Source organism: Limulus polyphemus, unplaced genomic scaffold (assembly GCF_000517525.1).
Source record: "Limulus polyphemus unplaced genomic scaffold, Limulus_polyphemus-2.1.2 Scaffold1440, whole genome shotgun sequence".
Classification (NCBI taxonomy): domain Eukaryota; kingdom Metazoa; phylum Arthropoda; class Merostomata; order Xiphosura; family Limulidae; genus Limulus; species Limulus polyphemus.
Window position 1 is genome coordinate 146,512 of NW_013667050.1, and position 1,363 is coordinate 147,874.

Here is a 1,363-nt window from a genome sequence, read left to right on the forward strand (position 1 = left end):
GTTACATTTACATAACACCAAATATCATCTTGGAAAGCAGCACGATACGTGTCTTACTTAGTCCTATATAGTTATAGGTTGCTAACATAAAAGGAATGACCTGTGGCTCCTGACCTCCAGCCTGTGAATGTGACAGGAGGTGATGGTCAAGTAGATAAAATCTTGTTTGGTTCATCTGTCAGCTGCATGCAACTATCATAAAACAAAGAAGAATTCATAACATATCTTAACAACCACCTTGTAAAAGAAATATACATATTGTTATACCAAATTACAGATAAGATGACAAATATGTACAAGCATATCTGTGCATGTATGACTTTGAAATGTTGTAAATGTTTTTGGCTGCAATGCATGTTTCATAAATTGTGTGAAATTAATCAGTAATGTCTCTACTTAAAACCTACAGATGTTGCTTACTTATCTTTTATATGTTATCAGTTAAAAATTGCCTGTATATACAAAATGTTTTGCTCCATCAGGTATATGACTCCTCCAACTTAATAGTTTACAAGTAAGCATGGCACAATAACTAGTTCTTCACAATCATTTTCCATTATCATGCACTTAACTATTACTCTAAGATTTATACTCAGACCTCAAAGTATTTGCTATTCAAATTTATTACAATCAGTGCTTTTCAACCATTAAAATTTATCTGACACTGATCAACCAGTGACTGGTAAAACCAAACTTAAGTCTAACTTGCAAATGAGTCATGCTTGTGTTCCATTCTGTTAAGCTTGAAAAGAAAGTATTATTTTTCAAACTTTAATATTTTCCTACAATGAAAATATGTTTCCAATATTTGTGCAACTTTTTTCACTTGCCACTAGCTATGAAACACCCACCTACCCCACATTCAACATTGTTCTACTGCATCTTTGCATGCAAATAAGCATGCAGCTACCCTCCACCAATAGGAGTGTAACACACTCTCCTGACACAAGTTACTTCCTCTATACTCATCAGCCTAACCTTCACTTCGAGATTAGGCACAAAAGAAGCACTAGAAGTGGAGAGGAAGAATGGAAAGTGTTAGCGAAAATATATTTTCAGTGTAGGAAAATATTAATTCCTGATATGGTATCTTTACCTCTTCTCACATAATAGCTAGAATCCCACATTGACAAAGTGGAGGAACCAGTGCAAATGTCACCTAGATGAGCACCCTTTGGAAAACATTCAAAGAATGTCCGAGGAGTGTGATCTCTCTTGAGAGAGGAACACACCAGTGAGAGACTGCACCACATCTGTACCAGATTTACTTTTCACACAATGAGGTGGTAAGAGATGCATAAATAGGTGGAAATTGGTTGGAGCACCAACATTAATGTATACATGTCAGCTGGTCCAGCTCAAC